The sequence below is a fragment of the Pan troglodytes genome, chromosome 5 (assembly GCF_028858775.2).
Source record: "Pan troglodytes isolate AG18354 chromosome 5, NHGRI_mPanTro3-v2.0_pri, whole genome shotgun sequence".
In the NCBI taxonomy this organism is placed as follows: Eukaryota; Metazoa; Chordata; class Mammalia; order Primates; family Hominidae; genus Pan; species Pan troglodytes.
The window spans coordinates 147,769,631-147,786,495 of record NC_072403.2 but is presented as its reverse complement, the minus strand read 5'-3'; the positions used below and the strand labels follow the sequence as shown (position 1 = coordinate 147,786,495).

Genomic DNA, 16,865 nt, shown 5'->3' with positions numbered 1-16,865 from the left:
ATATATTTAATATATTTAATATATATTTAAATATATATATTTAATATATTTAAATATATATTAAATATATATATTTAAATATATATTAAATATATATATTTAAATATATATTAAATATATATTTATATATTTAAATATTTTTTATATATTTAAAATATATATATATTTAAAATATATATATATTTAAAAATATATATATTTAAAATATATATATATTTAAAATATATATATATTTAAAATATATATATAAAAATATATATTTAAAAAATATATATATTTTAAATATATATATATTTAAAAAATATATATATAAAATATATATATTTAAAAATATATATATATATATATATATATATATATATTTTTTTTTTTTTCCAGACAGAGTTTCACTCTTGTCTCCAGACTGGAGTGCAATGGTGCAATCTCGGCTAACTGCAACCTCTACCTCCTGGGTTCAAGCAATTCTCCTGCCTCAGCCTCCCAAGTAGCTGGTATTACAGGCACCCACCACCATGCCCAGCTAATATTTGTATTTTTTTTAGTAGGCACAGAGTTTCACCATGTTGGCCAGACTGGTCTCGAACTCCTGACCTCAGGTGATCCGCCTGCCTTGGCCTCCCAAAGTGCTGGGATTACAGACGTGAGCCACCGCACCGGGCCCGAATATATATATATTTTAAACAGCAGCTTTTTTCACTGACAAATATTACCAAAATTAAATAAATAAATAAAATTTGTTTTAAATCTCCTTGGTCAGAGTACATATCCTGTAAATGGAGGTAATACCTATATTCTATCTCATTAGTACAGGGTTAAGGAGTTAAACTACCAAAGTGTTTCAAATGTCCAAGAAGCAAAATTATATAAAGGTCACTTGGGGATTATTTGAAGTAGTAGGTGTCATGTTATTCATGGTTTGCAGTTTTCATTCAAATTACTTTATTGCTTCAAGACCCTCTGTAGGCTTCTTTATAAGGAGAGATAATTATTGACATGAGTTTTAATTTTTATTAGTACTTATGCTCCAGTATGGGTATCTACTGGAGTAACTAAAATGCAAATACCAAATAGAGGTGAGTACCAACAGAGGTATAGGAAAGAAATAGTTCTTTATTTTTTGTGGACTGTGAAATCAATCCCAAATCATTGGGTTGCCTTTAAATTATTAAAGACTGACCAGGGGCATATTTGGTCCTCTTAGATCCTAAAATTTATAAAATATAAAGGGAGGACTCTTAAGAAAAGGAATACAAATGAATGGTCACAAAAATAAGAATGGAGTCTTAGAATGTGTCAATGAAATTGAGAAATCTTGAAGATCATACTTCATTAGCTTCCTAGTAAATCTGCCTGTGAAACTGACATTGCAATATGACATATATTCATCATTTAACAATGATTATCATTTAACTGATAGTTAGCAAACTAGGAGATTTTTGCTTATTTGAATTTTTTTAACCTTGTAATTTATAACTGTTATCTCTATGTATTCTTAGCAAACCAAAAAATAAATTGAACACAATAATAGCAAATAGCTTTCGAAATAATGCAACACATATAGACCAATTTTATTAAACCTACCAGCTTATTTAAGGGCAAGAGTTATATCTTAGCTTTGAATCCTGCTGTCTACAGAATGTTTGGCTTAAAGCAGGTGCCCAGTAAATGCTCTTTAATTCATGGCCAAATGAAGAAAATATCACCAAGTAACATGATCACTAGTTAAACAAATTGTATTAAACTCAAACATGTCAACACAAGCATACTTGGAGATCACTGACAGGTATGAAATTTTTAAGGGGTGTATCTTGTGCAGGTATGTGTGTGTACACACAAAGTAAACACATATATATGTATACATGCATATTTATACACAGATACATATGACATATGTTACATAACTGTGCTTTGTAGTGCACTATGTTTAGTGATTAGGACCCCAGGTTCTTGCGTGGAGTCTAGTAACAGTGAGTTTGAATCCCAACTCCACTGTATCCTAGCTCTTTGACCTTGGAAATGACCTTATTCTAACCCTCTGTGCTTTCACCAAAAACCATGGAGACAGAGCTCTTAAGAGATCAAATGAGATAACACACAGAAGGTTTTCAGCACAGTGCCCAGAACACAGGGAGTGCATACTCCATGCCATCTATGACTAACAGACCCTGAAATTCTGGCCCTCGTCAGGTAAAACAGATGAAGAAGGAAAAACCTGACTTTCCACTTTGGATATTGTGCTATCTTGCTCTCCAATCAAAGGGAAGCTTTACTCTTCCCTTTGTCCTACAAGCTCATGTCTCCAAATCATTAAGGAAGTGTAAACAAGTGGAGCCAGAGAACGTGGGCTTTGGGTCCAACAGCTGCTGCATGGCACTTCCCAGTCCGGTGACCATAGGAGACTTTCTGAACCTGCTTCCTTGTTTCCGGAATGTGAAGAAAACTTTCTGCCTCACAGGTTGTCCTGGGGTTAGATATGATCAGGAAAGCTCCTGGCTCAATAGTACGATTTCATGAATGTGTGCATCTATATATTTATCTATCTCTTTCTCCATTTTTTAAAACTTCAATGTTTGCCTCCCCTTCTCCATATGTTCAGATTATCCCTATTATTCAAGGTCTAGCTGAAATGGTGATTTTTTTTTAAACTTATTTTTAATTTGTGTGGGTAAATAGTAGGTGTATACATCTATTGGGTGTATGAGATGTTTGGATACAGGCATGCCATGTGAAATAAGCACATCATGAGAAAGGGGTATTCATCCCCTCAAGCATTTATCTATTGAGTTGCAAACAATCCAATTACACTCTTTAAGTTATTTAAAAATGTATAGTTAAGTAATTATTGATTATAGTCACCCTGTTGTGCTATCAAATAGTAGGGCTGATTCATTCTTTCTATTTTTTTTATATCTGAAATGGCAATCTTTTATGACACTTTCCTGGTTGTTTTAGAGCCTAAGTTAACATTCTTCTTTCCTGAATTTCCTATAAATTTTTTAAGCCACTTTCTACTTTACATTTTTTTCTTTGTCTATTAAGCCACGAGGTCCTTAGGGCCTGAATCCAGGTCTACTTTATTTATATTAATATATTCGGCTCTGCTTTTGGAATAGTGTATATACGTGTGTGTGTGTGTGTGTGTGGTAACAAAAAAGTTTTAAAAATCTTGCTCCCCACTCCCGCCACCTCATTGTACAAAGATTTTTAGTTCAATGTACATTTCTGTTTGTGTGCATGTTTGTACACAGATTACCATTCCCCATACACATGTACACACATGTATATTGCCAAGGGTATTAAACCTAAAGTCTTAAAGCCTCAAAATGTTCCAAAAAATGATGTATTGTGCACCGTGCTATCATTGTGGAATTATGTTCTTCATGTTGAAAAATCTCTCATTTATTTTCAAGTTGTTAAGAGAGGAGACATTCCCTTGTAACACTTCCCATAATATATTCCATTGTTTTTATTTCTGGGAAAAAATTTTTATCATTGTTACTCATTTATTATAAATGAAAATATTAAACCTTTGGAATCAAGAAACTAATATTCAGTTGTTTTCTTGGCCTGCCACCATTCATACCTTCACTTTAACTGAGGCCAACATTCTTTCAGAGCCCTTTGTTAGTGAAACATTTCTTCATCTAAATCCCAAGAGTAATTTTTATTTTCAAAAACATGACCTTGCTATTAAATAACATTCTCAGTGTCATCTATACAAACAGATCATACATAATTCATGTGCTATCACTCGCATTGGATAATCAAAGGATATTATTTTACAGAGATCACTTAGGTGAAATTGAGGAATAAAGGAGTAAAATTATGGAATGGATTCACGTAAAGGTTTAAAATCAAGATCTGGTCTTGAGTATCTCTAACTATTCATTGGGCATATGTGTTAGTTATAGGAAATCATTACTAGTCTTTATCTTCAAATTTGAACCTGTATGTGGTTTTTACTTTCTAAAAAGGAAAGCAAACCTCTTTTGTGACCTTTAAAGTGGAAAACCTTTAAGGTAAGGCAAATTTCACAAAAGATAAAATATCAGCCAACCTATTAACATCTGATGTTTCAAATATGTGGTTAGGTTAGTTGGCAAGAATACTTCTTCATAAGGAAACTATTTTGATTATCAGAATAATAAAGTCAAAGGGCTCTGGCAAAAGATACTTTTGAAAAATGAACTATTATGCAAACTTTCAATGACACATAGAACTCCAAGTAGCCTCAGAAATCTTATGGCAAATCATGAAAGTATATTGTAGTCTTGGTCACCCATGTACCATTAAGATATACGGAAGCTGAATATCTTGAAAATAATTTTTATAGCATTGTTGATTATTCTTATTTTCCAGCTCAGCTGCACAACCCAGCATCCTAGGGTCTCACTTGATTTAATCCTTTCTCTCATTGCCTGCCTCCTCCACTTCCCTCCAAACTCCAAACAACTGAATGCATTGCTGAGTCCTTTTACTTCTACTTCTCAAATCCATTTGGCTTTCCTTATTCTACCATGGGTCCTCAGTCCTCACTGCATTCTCATCTTATGCTTAGATTTCTGCACAGCTGCCCCAGGGACCCTCTTTTCCTAGTATTGCCTCACTCCATTCTAATTGTCACATAGCAGCCAGAGTGATCTACTACTGCCTGAGTCAGTCACATCCCTGCTCCACAACCTTCCATGGTGATATAGTTTGGCTCTGTGTCCCCACCCAAATCTCATTTTGTAGCTCCCATAATTCCCTTCTGTTGTGGGAGGGACCCAGTGGGAGATAACTGAATCATGGGGGCGGGTCTTTTCCGTGCTGTTCTCATGATAGTAAGTCTCACGAGATCTGATGGCTTTATAAGGCAGAGTTTCCCTACACAAGCTCTCTCTTTGCCTGCTGCCATCCATGTAAGAGGTGACTTGCTCCTTCTTGCCTTCTACCATGATTGTGAGGCCTCCCCAGCCACATGGAACTGTAAGTCATTAAATCTCTTTCTTTTGTAATTTGCCCAGTCTCGGGTATGTCTTTATTAGCAGTGTGAAAACAGACTAATACACCTGACTACTCTTTTCCCTCAAAATAACCCAGAATTCCTAGTCTGGCACACAAGGCCTTCAGCTCTGACTCTTGCTCCCTAATCACACACTGCTCTAGGTTTACCGAGCTACTTTCTAGTGCCCATTATTCCTCCTTACATCTGAGCCCCTGCACTTCTCTTAGGAGCTTCCCCTTATCTGCCCTTCAGGTTACAGCTCTGGTATCACCTGGTCCTCCTGGAGGCCTTCATGAACCTCCACTGTTCTGTCAAATGCCTCTTCTAAGTGCCCTCGTAGCACCATCTGTTGAGGCATCAATCCCACAGATGGAATTTCCTAGTATCAAATCAGGGAAGGCCTCTAACTTCTTTTCAGTGTTGTCCATTAGAAATATAAAGCAAGTCATATATGTACTTTTAAGTTTTCTAGTAGCTGCATTATAAAAAGGAAAAGAAAACAGGAAAAAACTAAAACAACCCCAGTGAAGTTAATTTAGTAATATATTTCATGTAACCTAAGATATCTAAGATATTATCATTTTAGCATTAATTTAAAAATGAAGTATTTTACTTTTTTGGACTAAGTCTTTGAAATCTGCAGTATATTTTATACTTATAGCAAAACTCAATTCTAACAAGCTACATTTCAAGTGCTCCATACCACGGTTAGACAGCATAGTTATAGACAAAACTCTTACAGGAAATAATAAGTGCTTGTTTGTTTTATTTTGCATTTCCCGTACGCTCATTGTAAGTTTTAAGTATTCTTGAATCATTTTTGTAAAAAAAAAAAAAATGATGTAACAAGACTCTGAAATTAGAAACAAGTCACCTTTTAAAACTGGAAACTTGGAAAGAAAATTTTACCATGTATTGAACAAAAACAATGACTTGATATACTGGATTCTTTCACTGTTATTTACCACACCAACACTGTGCAAAACAAAAGTAGCATGCAGAAGGGCCTTCCACATAGCACTTGGTAATTGCATTGAGTGTTATTAGGTATAAAAATAACCCAGTTCTTACTGCATTTTAGGCTGTGAAAATTTTGCATAGTAGGTCTATACTTTCTGTTATTTATTTTAGGTTCAGAGGGTACATGTGCAGGTTTGTTACATGGGTAAATTGCATGATGCTGAGGTTTGGTATACTAATGATCCTGTTACCCAGGTAGTGAGCATAGTACCTGATAGGTAGTTTTTCAACCCACACTGCCTCTCCCACCCTCCCACTTCAAGCAGTCCCCAGTGTTTATTATTGTTCCCATCTTTGTATCCATGCGTATTAAATGTTTAGCTCCCACTCATAATTGAGAACATGTGGTATTTGGTTTTCTGTTTCTGTGTTAGTTCACTTAGGATAATGGCCTTTAGCTTTGTTCATGTTACTGTAAAGGACATGATTTTGCCCCTTTTTATGGCTAAGTAGTATTCCATGGTGTATATGTATGTATGTGTGTGTGTGTGTGTATATATGTATATATGGGGGTGTGTGTGTGTGTATGTGTGTGTGTGTGTGTGTGTATATATATTTATACACATTTTCTTTATTCAGTCTGCCATTGATGGACATCTAGGTTGATTCTGTATCTTTGCTATTGTGAATAGTGTTGCAATGAACATATGAGTGTATGTGCCTTTTTGGTAGAAAGATTTACTTTCCTTTGTGTAGATACCCAGTAGTGAGATTGCTGGGTCAAATGGTAGTTCTGCTTTTAGCTCTTTGAAGAACTGTCACATTGCTTTCCACAGTAGCTAAACTAATTTACATTCCCACCAGCAGTGTGTAAGTGCTCCCTTTTCTCTGCAACCTTGCCAACATCTGTTGTTTTTTTAACTTTTTAATAACAATGGGCATTCTGACTGGTGTGAGATGGTATCTCATGGTGGTTTTGATTTGCATTTCTCTAATGATTACTGATGATGAGCATTTTTTCATATATTTGCTGGCTGCATGTATGTCTTCTTTTGAGAAGTGTCTGCTCATGACTGATGCCCAATTTTTAATGGGATTATTGGTTTCTTGTTTGTTGTTTAAGTTCCTTACAGATTCTGGATACTAGACCTTTGTTGGGTGCATAATTTGGGAATATATTCTCCCATTTTGTAGGCTGTTAGTTTACTCTGTTCATAGTTTATTTTGCTGTGCAAAAACTCTTTAGTTTAATTAGGTCCCACCTGTCAATTTTTGCTTTTGTTGTCATTGCTTTTGGGGACTTAGTCATAAATTCTTTGCTGAGGCCAATGTAATGCCAGAATGGTATTTTCTAGGTTTTCTTCTACAGTTTTTTTAGTTTCAGGTATTATCATTTACAATAGCCACAAAAAGAATAAAATTCCTAGGAATATAGCTAACTAAGAAGGCGAAAAATCTCTTCAATGAGAATTATAAAATGCTTCCGAAAGAAATCAGAGAAGAGACAAACAAATGGAAAAACATTCCATACCCACGGACAGGAAGAATTAATATCATTAAAATGGCCATACTGCCCAAAGAGTTTATAGATTCAATGCTATTCCTATCAAACTACCAACATCATTTTTCATAGAATTAAAAGAAACTATTCTAAAAGTCATAGAGAAACAAAAAAGAGCCTGAGTCACCCAAGTAATCCTAAGAAAAAAAGAACAAAGCTGGAGGCCTCACACTACCTGAACTTCAAACTATACTACAAGGCTACAGTAACCAATCAACATGGTACTGGTACAAAAACAGACACATAGACCAATGGGACAGAATAGAGAACCCAGACATAAAGTTAAATGATTTTAAAACAAAGCATAGGGAGCATAAAAATAAGGTTATCAGATTAATTTAGCATACATGTTACAGAAAAAAATGGAAGCAATGACAAAATGTATTGTTTGTGAAGAAGAAACGCATTTTCTCCAGGAACAGCTCATTAAACTGTATGCTAACAAGTATGTTAGATGAATAGGCTGCTATTGAAGAAACAATTAGAATTATGGTGCTATAACCTAAGAATATTTAATAAGAACATGAATTCAACATACTCCATTAATTCAAACAGCTACATTAATTCAAAGAATTCATAAAGATTATGCGGAATCTTTATGAGTCAACATTTTGAGAGTATCACTACTGCTGATTTTTCTTCTTCGTTCAGTAGGTTTATGCAGGAAAAGATAAGGAAAATTTATTAAGCACTTGCCGCACAGTAGAAGTCGTTAGGTTGGTTTGGATGGGGTTCAGGACATGCCACCCCAAAATGTGGTACATCGTGACATTTGAGAAAGCAGTAGAAACAGGAAGGCCTTTCTGACCACCACCCTCTACCCCTGCTCTTCTCTCCTGAAGGAGGTCATAAAACCTAGGAGGGATTTTCTGATCTTCACGGGAAGCAGGTCATATGACCCTCTTTGAAAAGTGCTCTCCCTATACCCAGGGTATAGGAGCCAAAGACACAGAGATACCAAGAAGAATGTGAACACACAGGTTTTGCTAAGCCCCCCCCCCAGTTCAGTACCATTAGACCACACCCTTTGTCCTCTAATCATATTTCCTTGTGACCGCCCACTCTTCCTCAAGCCTTTCATAAAAAATACAGAGGTTTGCCGGGCGTGGTGGCTCACGCCTGTAATCCCAGCACTTTGGGAGGCCAAGGCGGGCAGATCACGAGGTCAGGAGATTGAGACCATCCTGGCTAACACGGTGAAACCCTGTCTCTACCAAAAATACAAAAAAATTAGCTGGGCGTGGTGGCGGGTGCCTGTAGTCCCAGCTGCTCGGGAGGCTGAGGCAGGAGAATGGCGTGAACCCAGGAGGCGGAGCTTGCAGTGAGCCGAGATTGCCCCACTGCACTGCAGCCTGGGCGACAGAGTGAAACTCCACCACCGCCCCCCGAAAAAAAAAAAAAAAAAACAAACAGAAGCATGCCTCATTATTCAGGCTTCATTTCCTAAAGAAGTCTACAGTATCATGTAAAACTTATATAATCAATTTATATTCTTTTCTTTTGTTAATCTGTCTTCTATTATAGTGGCCTCAGCCATGAACCTAGCGATGGGTGAGGGAAATCCACTGCTTCTCACCTACAATTTTCAACACACAAACAAACAAAAGGGCAAAACATTTTTTTAAAAAAATTATGTAGTTTGTGTAAAATGAATATCAGGGAAAAAATAGTCAGGCTAGTGCCTTTCAGAAACACTATTTTTGAAAAGCTATTTGGGTGGCATAGGAGAACATAAGCTGTTAAGATCTTTCAAGCAAGGCGTTAAGATCATTCTAATTGTAAATGTTATTAAACCAGGGCTTTTGCTTTTTTGTTGTCTTTTAAGAATTATTTAAACAATATGCGCAGTATTCATTTCAGAATTTTTTTTTTCATGCTGAAGTCCCTTGGGTGTTTTGTGGCAAGGTACTGGCAAAAATTCGTTTTCACTGAATTTCATCTAGTGAAATAGTTCTCAAAAAACTGATTTCACTAGTTTGCATGTCTTGCTGATTTTTTGTAGTAAACAGAAGAAGCTCAGTTTTGCAATGTAAGATCACATTGTAGTCACCCTTAAAATTTTAAATAATGTGTCAGCAATGAAATAAATTTGACTGAAAGCTAAAGTGACTATCTAGCTGAGATAGAGAGTGAGGTATGCCCTTTTTGGATAATGTGAGGGATTTCAACTGACAAGTTGAACATCTTATAATGTTATAACATTCCCCAGTGTTCACTCAAGATCTAAACTGCCTGAGGACCCTGTTACTGACTCTTTCCAAGTTGAACCCTTGGCAGTTAGGGAACATAATGTTTGTTGGGTATTTTTAATGATTTATTTTTTAAATATTAAATTTTCTACTTCTTTTCTTTCAGCTTCTGTTTCAGTTTAATTGAATAATATCTTGAGACAGGTTGGCATACAAACTATTAAAAATGTTCATCATTTTCAGCTACTTATTCATATGAAACAAGATTTTCCCCATTTTACAAAAAAAACCACCCAAATATAGAAATACAGTGTGTGCTGACTTTGATATAAAACTATATCCATCACCCAGCCTTCAAATGTTTGTGTTTTTAGAACAGCCTCTTTTTTTTGTTGTTGGTATTTTAAAAACCAACCTACCCACTCAACCTAACCACTTCTACTATATGACAAACACTTAATAAATTTTCCTTGTATTTTCCTATGCTACTCACTGATTGACTTTGTAAGTAAATATTATACTTTTACATTTAAACTATATAGTACTATAATACTTTGATCTCTTTCATTTATTGGAAATTGTGCATAAGATTCTGCCACTCAAAAAAAAAAAAGAAAAACAAAAATACTTAGAGGTGACATCCCACAAAAAAAAAAAAAGAGAGAGAGAGAGAGATTCCACTACTCAGAGTTTGAAATTCACTGTTCTAAGCAAGCATTATGTGGTAGAACAATTTCTGGTCCTGCTACCAGAAGACCTGAGTTTGGTTTCAGATACACCAAGTAGATGGTATGACTTTGGACAAGTCACCTTGCTTTTCAGGCTCTCGGACTGCTCACCTATACACAGGGCAGGTTATGGCATTCTGGGGAAATTGAGGAAGCTAGGATGGAGCTGGAACAGAGAGAATCTAGAGGGAGCAGAATGTGGGGCCACCCTCAAAGCTCTACCATATGGTACAATATCCTTTGGATAGACTATATCTATTTCTCTACATCAGAACAATTAAATTGTTTCCAATTTTTTAGGTCATAAGGAGCATTGTGATGAATGTATTTTTACGTGTTTTTTAGGTTAGGAAATTTTTCTGGAATAAGAATTATTGAATGAAAGAATAATAACTTTAGTTTTTTTCTAAATACTTTCTGTAAAACACATGTCTAGAAAATTTATTCAAATTTTGGCCGGAATTGAATGAGATTGACTGTGCACCTTCCTATCACTAATTGTTTTTACATTTAAAAAAATTTGTCAACTTGATAAGCAAGAATGTATTTATTATTGCTTTCATTAGATTTCTTAGATTACTAGTGAAGTTTAATATATGTTTGTGTCCATCATTTCTCTGAATTTCTTTTACTGTGTACTGCTAACCATCTCAGTTGTTATTTTTCTACTGTTGGTAAAAACTGGTTGGTAATAGTAATTGTTTCATAAAATTTCTTTGATTATAAAGGATATTAATTCATTGTCATATTTTACAAGTATATTGTCAAGTTTGTCACTTGTGTTTTAATTTTATAAAATTTCCATGTATAATTTCTACATTTTTATGTTGTCAAGTTTGACATTTGCTCTCTCATTCATGACTTTTATACCTTGAAACTCCTTCTGTGTGGTAAGACCACTATATGTGTTCATTTCTTTCTATTTTATATTGTTCTTAATACAAACAGCTATTCATCTACTTTTTTATGTTTTATCTGAGATTGGTATAACCTAGTTTTTCTAAAAAGTCAGTTCTGCCTATACCATTTGTTGAATGACCCATCAGTTTCCCATTGTTTGTGAAGCTTTACTAATCATACACTAAACATTTCATATATAATACAAATCACTTAGTGTCAATTTTACATACTTTTAATATTCTATGAAATGTGATATTTATACAAAGATCTCTATATACCTTACAGATTAATTTTAGTTATCAGATATTTTTATAAAGTAATACTGCATCTGTGTAATAGCTCTAAGGCAAGTCATGCATCTTCTTGGTGTCTCCGTGCCTAGTGCAGAGTTTGCCATACAGTAGGCACTCAGTATATAGCTACGGAATTGCATGAGCCTTTTTCAAGAGAAATATTCTATTTTGTGTGACAAAAGAAGGGACATAAAGTAGACTACATAGATCATGTTGGCTACTTCAGTTTCTTTCTCTTCTTCTTCTTTTTAAATAAACACTAATAAAACAGGATTGATATCTCTTGAAAGTTCTAGTGAAGCAAGGAGGTTTTCCAGAAGGTGGTTGGATCCCTTTATTAAAAGCATCTGTGCCACGGCCACTGGCAGAAGCCCAAACATCCTGAAGTGGATGGCTCTGGGAAATCAGAAAGATAGAACACAGCCAAATTCTAAGATGGAACAAATCGTAAAGTCATACTGCATCTTAATTTGATGACCCATGGGAAAGGTTTTTCTGCCTCATCAAGTCTATAAAGCAAGGTATTTATGGTTTTCTTGTGCATTTAATAGGTAACAAGAGTAATGTATAATGATGCTATTACACTGACTTAACATAGACTGTTTCTTAAGGTATTCTGTTGTTAATTTTACTACTTTCATTTTCTCCATGTGTGATTGATTTTGCATTCATTGTTTCATAATATATATCCATCTTCAGTGAAGCATTCCGAAAGCAGAAGAAAGCAAGCACTTAGGGAATATTCACATTAAAGAAGTCATGTAACTCAAAAGATGAAAAATGCCATGTATCTCCTCTCCAATATGGTAATTAACAGCTGAAAGTCAACTCTGGATCATCTGTATAGTGGGGCAGTAAAAGGCATATAAAATCATAAATAAACTCAGACTGGTTTTTGTTTTGGAATGGTTCCTGTACTTCCATATGAATAAGAGAGTGACTCACCCCCTTGGGAATTCACAGTACATCAAACCAAATTAGGAAGCCAGGCAGCTGTGACCTGGTTTTGTAAGGGCCAAGAAAACTACAGAGTTTCACTACTGAACCTAGTAACTCAAAATGATTCCCTGGTTCCCATGCCATTTGATACATGGGTGTACCTTACTGAGTCATATAAAATGCCACTCTGGGCTTGTGTTTTCTCTTACCTTACCCAGAGTTGTATGTGAGGAAATAAAGGCTTGAGAGATCTTGAGGTGGCAGTTTACAGGAGGGTAAAAGGAAACAGGAGTTAGAATAAACAATGTTAGTAACAACTTGGATGCAAGATTGACCTTATGCAATCTCTAAGGTAAATCCCCAAGATTTATTTTATATAACTACAGTAAAAATAACCCTCATGAATTGAGTTCTAATACTAATGCTCATTTCAGGTACATTGAATTGAAGGAGGGAGAGAGTTCTAAACTGCTTGTTCTCAGTCTGCTCCAGTAAGTTTTATTTTTCATTGTTTTGGGGATGCTTTTGGGAAGGATAGGAGGAGTGGTGAGTCTTAGAGGTTGGGATGAAAGTATAAGGTGTATTTTTTTATAGTAGAAAGGGATGTGGAGAACAGGGTAGAAAGAGACTCTGATTGTATTAATTTAGGATCTGATAATATTCGTCCAAATTTGATACACTCACAACCTACCCAATAGCTATGACTTTTTGGTACCTGGTTTAATTTTCTGTGAAGGTATTAGAATAAAAATTAGGAGATATATTCTATTTATTTATTTTCATTGGCAAATCAGCCTTGTTTCTTAAAGAAAATGGAAACCTGTTTTTATAAAGAATTACTGAAGTAGTTTTCCTTGAAAAAAAAAATCTTCAGAATGTCCAGATGATGGATATATTATGCTATGAAAATTTTAATATAGGGGAACATCTCATAATGGAAACAGCTTAATAAGCAGGGAATTTCCATGCACTGATTTCTGTAGAAACTCTAGTATTATTTTTATTCCTTGTTTGGTTACAAGCAATGTTCTCCTGGCTTTTGTTCAGGGTAAAGCTTACAAAACTGCCTGTTGGGTTCTTTCATCGTTATTGTTGCCACTGGAAGGGCTTTTACCACCACTTTTGAACTCTACAGCCTCCTGAATATATCTGTCCATCTAAGAAAAGGATTAAATTCAAGATAACCCTTGTCATCTGCATGCTGCCACATGGTTAGGATGAAGACTGACACACGAGACAAGTGATGATAAGTTGGAAATAGCCTGTTATCCAAGAAACGACAGTTATTTTCTTATTTTATACTCAAAGAAGTGTGGGACTAAACCAAAATATTGTCGTCTACACTCACTGACTTTAATAGGCGATCCTCCTCGGGGCCTGACCACCCCCAAGCTCTTTCTGTCTTACCCTCTATTATTCTTTCAACAAAGCTTGAAAATGAATAAGGAACTTTGCTGGCACCTCCCAAGAGAAAAAGAATTCACCAGTGGCCACTACCAACACCACATTGTTTATCAGAACATAAAGTTCGGTTGAAATCCCGCAGTGACGTCATCCCCCAGCACTTACTGATGAAGCTAGGGACAATTCCAAGACATTTTCAATGGGATTGGATACTCTGCGCAGGAAATGGTCAACCAGCTTGTACTTCAAAGACTTTTCCTCTACTTAGGTTGTGCTTAGCTCTTAAAAGAAGTGGAAAGGAACCTAAATCACAGACTCAGGCTAAGTTGATTCTTAAAAAGATTCCAAGAGAACTTCATATGCTGTGGTTATTTTTCTGTGGGTTGATAACTTGATGTAATTACTGGCATTTAGGTGACTCTTTTTCTGAAACATCGTTAGACTCATGGAGACTTTGCTCTAGGAATGGAAAAACATTCAGTATCATATGGGTGACACAAAAATAGTCCAGAGAGACTGGTCTTTTAGGAGGTGGAGCTGCAAATGGTTTGAAAAGCAAATTGCCCACATTGATGGGGAGGGTCATGTATACCTAGGTGTTGAAAACTAGGATCAAAGGAATAACTTCTCAAAAGACTAAGAGATCAGAAATTTAGGATACATGTATTTAGATGGAAAAAGAAGCATGGAGAGGACTTGACATGCTATATGCCAGCCTAGGTGTTAAATATTTAAACTTTTTCTCATTCTATAATCTATGTGTTCTCTATTCTAATTGGAAATGATATGAAGCAGATATAGGCACATTTTCTATTTATAGAAATGCATTATGATCTTGAATTCTGTTTTGCCAATGAAATTTTTGGATGACACGACAAATATTCTTATAAAATTATTAAAGAAAATGACTAAGCTAAAATTAGTGAAGGCTCATGATCACTTTTTAAAAAATCTGAATGTTTCAACATTATCTAGGATACTTAAGACAAGAATATAACCTTTTAGGGTCAGGAGACCTAGGTTTAAGTTTGGTTTTCTTATTTATAAAATAAGGATAGCAATATTTACTTTAAAGATTTCTTGTGAAGGCTAAATGAGCTAATTTTAAAGAGTTCTCTAAACAGTAGTGGTAGTAATGATAATAATAATAAAAACAACAGATGAGGCAGAGTTTCTTCAGTGCTTACAATGTGAGGGGCACTGTTCTGTCCTGTATTAACTCCTTTAATTTTCGCAACTCCTTCGTGGATCAGATACTATCCTAACAACCCTTTAACATATAAAGTCAATCATAGAAAGGTTAAATAATTTTCTCAAAGTCATTTGGTTAGTAAATGGCAGGATCAGAATTTAAACTCTCCTCTATTTTGTGCTGCTTCTGCCCATGCAGTTCATACTGAAACACTAGGAAAAAGAAAATATAGTATGCTTTGCCTAAAGACCACCTATGTAATAAATATGACACAAGTATTCTAATAAGGATTATGTAGTCATAGTAGGGATGTACTACTGTCATGTTGAGAGAAAATCTATATGTGATTGTAGGGACTAATAGAGCAATTCACAGTGAGGACATGATTAAGTGTAGAAATTTTTCATAACATTTTATTGGGTGGCAGTATCTTAAATATTTCTTTTTTCTTAGCAAAGTTCTTCAAGAAGTCATAATAAGCCACAGAGTCACATTGGTAACATCTGGAAGACTGGTTCCCTAGGTAAGCCTCCTAAAAGGCCTCTTGTTACGTCAAAACGAATAAAGGGTTCATTATCTGCTGCCCTTATTTTTCCATTGAAACTGAAAACTTTCAAAAAAGGAGGCGTTCGGTAGCACAAGTGGAAAGATTGGCTTGGATTGTTCTCTCTGCCTATTATAGCCAGAGGAGTTCTTTTGTTTTGAGAAGACATTTATGATTCTTTCCACAAGCTGAACACACATTTACCCGGGAGAGTAACTCCCATACTCAGTTGAACTGAAAAAGTGATATAATAATATTTTGATACTTTCATATTTCCCTTTATTAGGAATAACAATTTGGGGAGTTTTTAAAATGAATACATAAGGCAGTTAGCTTTAAAATTTTCCCATAATACCGCAGAGGAAATAAACACAACACAAAACAATTCCCATGTGAAAACATACTAGCCAACTTATAGTGATAATCTGATTGGAAACACTTTGTTCATTATAAAATGTTAGATACTATATTTCAAACATGAGAGAAATCTGATAGTAATCCCTGTCCACACATAAATGGAATGCCTTAAAATGCCATAAGATATTGTATTTCCACCTTAAACACCTGTGTGGCATAAGTCATCCACAGGAGCTATCTTTTATAATAAAAAAGTAAACTTGCTTTAAATAAAATTGAAATTCCAAATATTTTTTAATTTATTTAAAATTTATTTATTTAATTTATTTAATGGACTTTCATCTTACAGGAGGGGATACGCTGTCTTTTGCAAATACTTTCACTCTGCTTCATAGCTGCACATATTCTAGTAGTGGTACAGAAACAAAACTGGAATTCTGGTTTCAGAGTTGACAACAGATGTGAAAGATAAAGAAAATGTCTTAGGCCTAGTATACTTATGTTTTTTTAGATTCATAAATAATGATATGGGTAGCTTCCATTCCCAGCCACAACAAAATAATCAGTAATGATGAATTCATCCAGCCATAAACTATTACAAAACTGAACAAAATGTTTGAAGCAACTGTTTCAGATGTTGGAAAACATTCAGAGCAGAATTATGGTTCCTAGGAGAAAGGAATACCATGATAAGAGCCCTCCAGTTGCCCCAGCTCTCTGTCTAGGCACAGGGAGGAGGAGCCAAAGCAGAACCCAGGGATCTTGCTGACCTGAGGAGGAACACACTTTGAGTTTGAGGCTAGAATTTTGA

At 35.1% G+C, this 16,865-nt stretch overlaps 1 protein-coding gene and 1 long non-coding RNA gene across 3 annotated transcripts in view; one reads left to right on the top strand and one right to left on the bottom strand.

Annotated features, from left to right (window-relative positions):
• Positions 1 to 16,865, bottom strand: part of PDE7B (phosphodiesterase 7B) — a 686,767-nt gene that overhangs the window by 262,154 nt on the left and 407,748 nt on the right. The gene's annotated exons all lie outside the window — the stretch shown is intronic.
• Positions 11,707 to 16,535, top strand: LOC129144412 (uncharacterized). The gene is made up of 3 exons (XR_008548843.1): positions 11,707 to 12,909; positions 12,992 to 13,048; positions 13,693 to 16,535. It is a non-coding gene; the product is annotated as an uncharacterized LOC129144412 (long non-coding RNA).